The following is a 7029-nucleotide window of genomic DNA, read 5'->3' on the forward strand; positions in this document are numbered from 1 at the left end:
GTTACCTCATTTGTGTATATGCCTTTATTATTTCTGACTTTTATGATTTGGCAGTTTTCTCATGAGGTTCTGACGAGGATGGCGAGGGGCATGGACGCCTTCCGCTACCAGCTCGTGAGGTTGAGCCACCGAGCTATGTGTCGTCGCGGTGATGACGGCATGGAGGTATTTTCGTCGACTCCTTTTATGTTTATATTTGTCTTTCTTGTACTTGACTTGGTTTGCTTTTTTGTTTTAGCCTATTCCTCCAACGCGTACATGAGGGGGAGATCGGAGTCTAACTCGAGGTGTCGCCGGACCTCGGTTGGGAGTCAGGGCGGTCGAGCGGAGTCAGACCGTATTGCCAGACTGGAGGGTTTTGGCTCGTCATCTGAGGGTGCATTAGGGGGGCTGACAAGCCAAGGAGGCATGACGTCATCTCCTTTAGTTGGTGGCGGGACGTACGAGGTCGGCCCGTTGTCCCAGCAACCACAACTGCCTCGGCAGTCTCAACATCTGAGAGCGCAGCAACAGGGTGAGCCTGGATGGGCTGGACCTGCTCTCTCGATTCCGGCTCCTTTAGATCAGGTCGCGGGCGAGGAGCAGACTTCACGGACTATACAATTCTTTGATACTTTCGGGGTTCCTCTTCCTTTGCGTCCTCCGACGTCATAGGTGTACTTGTACTTGTATTTATTTTGACTTTGTAGGACTGGCAGGGTAAAGTCGTATCCCCTAATCAAAAATAATTCCTAAGTCCTCTAACTAAAGTAGATAGGGAAGTAGGGTCGATCTCCACAGGGAAACAAGTCTTTTTACTCCTAATTAATTATTATAATCTAAATTATCTAAGTAACCAATATTTATAATTGAGTATGAAACTAAACTACAAAGAATAGGAATAGGGAGAAAACAATATATAAAAGGATCTAGGGCATAGGTTCACCAATAAATAATACTACGGGTGTAGACACCCATTTGTGTCTCCCCAAAACCAAACCCAGTGATGAGTACCTTTCACGTCAAATCATAATCGAATGAAACGAAAGTGTGGAAAGGTCTAGTGTTGCGGAAAGTTTTATTTCTTTTCTTTTCTCGCTGATTTTGAAAACTTTATTTTAAGAAAACAGCCAATCCAGTTTGGTTGGTCCATGATATGAGTCCAATAGTGGTGTAGTTGGATGGGGCTTGCAAAGACCTTTCCAACGATATATTATAAGCCCAATTCCGATGAATATTGTGGAAGTTATGGCCAATTTACTAAACTGGGCCCGGTTTGAGCTTTATGTACGGCCCAATGATCTAGGGGAGGGCCTAATATGATTTATCATTCCTAATGCAATTAGGAATGGTTTTAGTCTTCTAGAATATTCTAGAAGGTTCTATTCATTCCTAATTCAATTAGCATTGATAAGTTGACTTTGTTGACTTTTCAGAGTTTTAATCAAGATCAAATAGCATTTTTCGAAGAAATTATATTATTTTATCTTCCAGTACGGGAAATTTATCAGATTTTCGAAAACGCGTTGAAATCCAGTTTGGCGTCCAACCCCAGGACTTGGCGCCTGGAACCAGGCTTGGCGCCAGGCGCTAGACCGTTTTTTCGTATTGTTTACTCGATCCTACTTCCTGATTGAATTTTTTCTCACTTTTCTGAAACCCATATGTGTTCTACATATGGACATAACCCTCTGGGAATTCATGCTCCATCTACCCGATTGAACGCTCCTGGCAACAAAGGGTACATCCGAGATGTTGAATTCACCAAACCATGGAAGTGAGTTTTTTCTAAAACTCGCGGTGTCCCATCCACTTGAGCCAACCCTTCACGGTTAGGCTTCCGCGCGGTGCATCCGGACAATTAACCATGGACCCTCTATTGACTAAACCATATCCCGAACTTTAGAGAACTAGAGCCATGGTTAGGTTGCGAACGCATTGCATCATATTGTGCCTACTTGACTAATTGTGCATTATTTGTTGTGCATATATATTCTATGTTTCTCTTAACCATTTGTTGACTTGTGTTGAGATTAAATAAATTAATGACTTAAATAACTTTGCCTAATTGATTAATTAATTAATTAATTTGAGTCAATAAAGTCTATTTTTTTTTAGTCGGAATTGACCTAGTACGACTTTAGGCATACCACAACTGACTAATAATACCGAAAACAGTCCCAGACCGAAGTTCCACTATTGGCGCCAAAGTCTGAGCTGTAGCGCCACACTATGGTGTGTAGCGCCAGACGTTAACTAAATTGTCTGGCGCCAACCACCACAGTGTGACGCCAGTCCTGTCGCTTGGCCGACAGTTCGAATTATTTGTCGAGTCATCATCTAAAGTCTAATTAACCAGTTTGCTAATTAATTCGGTTAATTTTCGCTGTCAATAACACCTTGTCAAATCATTAATCGAGTCTTGGTCACATAGTCTAGCCACATGGTCATGACTTGAGTCTTAATATGTCACCTACACTCACTAATCTTAGCACACACTTTGAGTATATATCACCTTGACCATGTCGTAGGTCCATGCATGAGTCGGTCTTTCCGTCATTTGAGTTGGGGGGTACATTCTATTTCTAATTCTTCATATCCCTCCATCTAAATCTTCTCTCACATTTTATTCCAATTTTTCTTCATTTCCTCCATCCATTGCATGTTGAATAAAGTTTGAGTCAATAATTAACAATAAGTATCCCCAAATTCCTTTTCCACAGTACTTGGTCGAGGAGAGAAGGGCGATTAATCAAGGACAACCTCTTTATTCAAGTCTCGTTTTTTGATAAACCGATTCGCCAAAGGAGGAAGGCTAAGAAGATAATGGCAACTCAAGAAGAAGTCAATGATCTTAAGAACCAATTGGCTACTGTGACTGAGACACTGAAACTTCTCGCACTTAGGGTCGATGACCCCGTAAAGCAACAACAGATGAACCTCATGCAAGAGAGTCTCAGCAAGCTATCTAGTGACTATAAATTCCAGGGCATGAGTTCACAAGGGGTCTCGCTGGACAAGGAACTTGTTCCACATAAGTTTAATGCCACTGACATCCCAAAATTCAAGGCAACAGATAACCCTTACTTCCATTTAAGAGCTTTCAAAACAATAATGAGTATTAAGGGTATCGATAAGAAAGTTTTTCCCTCTCTGTTCTCACTATCTCTTGAAACCGTTTGCCAACAATGGTACTTCTCCCTTGACAAAGAGAAAACCTCTACCTGGGAATCGATAGTGAACGCTTTCATTGATAGATACAAGTGCAATATCCAAGTTGAAACCGATCATAGACAACTTGAGATGCTAAGACAAAAAGAGAATGAAGGCTTTACTTCTTTCTTTAATAAATGGAGGGAAACTTCCGCCAAGATGATTGAGGTCCCCACCGAAAAGAAATCTGTGAGGATGTTTATCAAGAATCTCCAAGAAAAGTATTCAAAGCACTTAAAATATCAACACAACTTGAATACTTTCAAGGCCGTTCATGACATCGGAATTGAAATCGAAGACGACCTCGCAAAGCAAAAAGCTACTAACAATAGCAACCACGGTGGCTGGAAAGGAAAGAAGAGCGACAATCCTTCTTCTTCCGAAAACGCCCACTCTAGTAATAATGTTAGTATCTTTGACCATAATGATGTCTTAGCCATGGACAATCAAGGATCTAAAAGGAAACCCAGGCGAGATTTCACATCCATTGGAATGACCTACGATGCTGCTTTCGATCGTCTCTATGATCGAGGATTAATCAAACCCATTGGCCCTACCGAGGATCCAACACCAGAAAATCGATCTTTGAGATGGAATCCAAATTCCTATTGCAAGTACCATCAAGGAAACGGTCATACCACTGATGAATGCTACAGGTTTCAAAATCTCATTCAAGACCTCATAGAAGCAAACAAGGTCCCATTGCCTCTAGCTAGCGAGAAGACTGGGTTATGATGAAGCGAATGACACAAGACAAGAGGCGAGCTTCAACGACAAGATCTCATGGCCTCTTTTTTCTATTTCTTTTTCATTTTTTCCTTTCCCCAATAAGTCTAGCATAAGCACCTTTCTTTTCCCTTAGATTAATTTTTGTAGATTCTTTATTTATTTTCTTTTAATAAAAATGAGCATTTATTTCCTTGCATATGATCATCACATTGCATTGCAAAACAAAAAAAAAAAAAAAAAAAAAAAAAAAAAAATCCATGTCAAATTAAGCACAAGGTATACCAATGATTTGAGGCACCCCTTGTAGCCACATCATATCTCCTTTCGCCTTTCTAATTTACAAATCCTTTCTTCATAAACCACTTTGAGCCTCGTCTAACGATAGACCTTTTTTTTTCAACCTACATCTATCTAACCTTGGGATGGGATGGTGTGCAACTTATGCAATTTACAAAGAACAAAGCTTGAGTGATTTCAGAAATTCAAAAAATAGTAAAAATAAGCAAAAGCAAAAAAATAAATAAAAGTGTACAAAAGGGCAAGTGTTCCAATGTCTTTGATATGAAAATATCCTCGATAAGAACACGTCTCAGATTGCGTCTTTTATCGAGTGCTCGGTACCGTGCCTGAGAAACATGAATGCCAAGTGAGTGATAGACCGCATGATCGGGATTGTCCATACTTATAAAAATGAAATAGATGCTAAAACAAAAAAGAAGAGCTAAAAAAGAGTAGAAAACCTCAAGCATGAAAATATAAAGATTCAAAAGCGAGGTTGCAGACCTTGGGAGCTAATCGAGGGTCTTGAGCCTTTTATCCTCTTCTTCTATAACCTTTAGCCTAACCACGTCACAACCCTTAAAAAGACCTTTTTGAGGTATACACACACTTGTGCGAGGTTCGGCTAGAGCTATGTTCGGCCTGATTCCTAACGGATACGTAGGCAACCTCACATCGAGGTGCGGCCGTAATAAAAATGCATTTTCACATTCACACACTTACACCATGATCATATCAAGGGATCCCATGTGCTCATCCCTATTCATTTAGAGCTAGACTTGGGGGCTTGATCCCTACATCATTAGCTTACCTAGCCTAAGAGTCACCACCATTTGACTCTTTTCAATAATATATTTTTCCACACACTTAGCTCTTGCGGCCTAACTTTAGTGTCACTATCACACACATCACAGACACATGACCAAATATATTTCCCTTAGGAACCCTTTGTCATGAAATCTTAACGCAGAAGCATGCTTCGTCAACATCACTCATAATTGTCATTGCATCACGAAGTATGAAGTGCTTAGCCTCCGTGCCAAAGTTACCCAAATACTTTCATCATGGAGTCAACAGTTGAGATAGCCTAGGATGAATTAATCCTTGAACCTTGAGAGATAGTATCAAATGACATTTGACTAAGCTCATTCAACATGCATCTTCAAACTTTTGATTTTCTTTTTCACGTCTTTCTTTTTCGGGAGAAAGTCAGTACCCTCCACAAAATTGACGGAAAATTTTTGCTTTTTTGCATTTTTCGAGTCACACGTGTCATTTTTCTTTGAGTCGAGTCAACCTCGAGTCAGTCAATCATATCGAGTCAAGTTTATGCCTTGAGTCGTGTCAAGTCGATGAGTCAAGCAACATTAAGCCTTAGGTCAACCCTAAGATAATTAAAGAAATTGGCAAAGTTCTATAGTAAAAAATAAATACAGGTGCAGCAGAATAGGGAAGACCCTACTCCAATTCTTGGGGCCAGAGATATCTCAGCAACGACAGAGCTCGAAGCCTCCCAGAAAGGTGATTTCGACCTCATGCAGCAATTTCGGGTTCCTTGGTACGCCAGTTAGCCCCTATAAGCAATTTGACATGATTAGTAATCGGCTCGATTACAATCGTAGTAAGTGATTGACCTGACAGAAAATCGTCTCACTTAGCTTAAGCGCCTAAAACACTGGCTCATTACAATCGGTTCAAAAGCAAGCACTTAAACGACAATATTTCCAAATATGGATTGTCGTGCATTCTTATTAAACGACAAAGTTTTCCAAAAATTGGATTGTCATCCCCAACTGACAATATTTCCAAAAATGGATTGTCGTGCATCTTCTTCAACGACAATTTTTCCAAGATTGGATTGTCATCTCTGGCAAAGTTTCCAAGCGTGGATTGTCGTGCTCCTTCTCTGTTTGGCAAGTTATTCCAAGTTCGGATTGTCATACATTCATCGGCTCGTTGGCAAGTTTTCCGAAATTGGATTGTCATACACCCAGTGCCCTATAGCAAAATTTCCCAAAGGATTGTTGTAGGTTTCTATTCATCATAAATATCGGCAAAAGTTCCTCAACGTGGATTGTCATTCATTTCAGTAAGTGGCAAATTTTCCCGAGGTGGATTGTCGGTCGACTCTTTTTTGCAAATGTTCCAAGACGCGGATTGTCAATTGTGGCAATAATTTCCTAAAGGGATTGTCGCATAGCGTTGGCAAATTTCCAAGGCGGATTTCCAAGACATGGATTGTCGATCGTAGCAAAGTTCTTATGAAAGATTGTTACGAAGCATTGGCAACTTTTCCAAAGATTGGATTTTTGGCAAATTTTCCGAGATACGGATTGTCGCTTCATCGTGACAACATTTCCAAGGATGGATTGTTACGTGGCATTGACAACTTTCCCAAAATCGAATTGTCATACATCATACAAGAGTTGTGTTGGCAACTATTCCCAAAGAAAAGAGGATTGTCATCACAGCAAAAGCACCGACATACTGGTTCACAAGCAGCAAAGCGCCGACATACTGGCATAGCAGCATTAAGGATTAAAAAGCAGTGATCTTTTCGAAGACTATCACAGCGGAAATTGGAGTCATATCAAAAGAAGCTCTTTGTTCAGAGACGAGTGAACATCGAAACAGCAAGGTGGCGTTCCCTAGATTGTGGAGAGTTGTCACAAACAATTGAGGATTGTTTCAAGAGAAGCAATCTTCGATAGTATTCCCTTGGATGTGGAATATTATCAAAGCGGAAGAGGATCGTTTCAGGCGAAGCAGTCTTTTATATTGGAAGCAGTTACGGGCGTAGCGGTTTTCAAGCGGGATGGCATTTTCTAG

This window comes from Chenopodium album, chromosome 2 (genome assembly GCF_948465745.1).
Source record: "Chenopodium album chromosome 2, dcCheAlbu1.1, whole genome shotgun sequence".
NCBI lineage: Eukaryota > Viridiplantae > Streptophyta > Magnoliopsida > Caryophyllales > Amaranthaceae > Chenopodium > Chenopodium album.